Source organism: Solanum tuberosum, unplaced genomic scaffold (genome assembly GCF_000226075.1).
Source record: "Solanum tuberosum cultivar DM 1-3 516 R44 unplaced genomic scaffold, SolTub_3.0 scf00103, whole genome shotgun sequence".
Taxonomy (NCBI): Eukaryota; Viridiplantae; Streptophyta; class Magnoliopsida; order Solanales; family Solanaceae; genus Solanum; species Solanum tuberosum.
The window spans coordinates 173,731-173,989 of record NW_006239027.1 but is presented as its reverse complement, the minus strand read 5'-3'; positions in this window follow the sequence as shown (position 1 = coordinate 173,989).

The following is a 259-nucleotide window of genomic DNA, read 5'->3' as shown; positions in this document are numbered from 1 at the left end:
AATACTCTCTCCATTTTATTTTATATTCCATTTCTTTTTATAAATATATTTGTTATTCCCTCTTCTTATTGGAACACATGTTGACTTGTGGTAAATACTTATTCCCTCTTCTTATATAGTAATATACTATAAAATATTGCAACTTTAAATCAACAAATTACCATTATTTTTTAACCAACAAATCCACCAATTATTTTTAGTTGTTATAGTTATTAAAATTTGAACTTGACACAAAGGTTACACCACATTGTACACCATG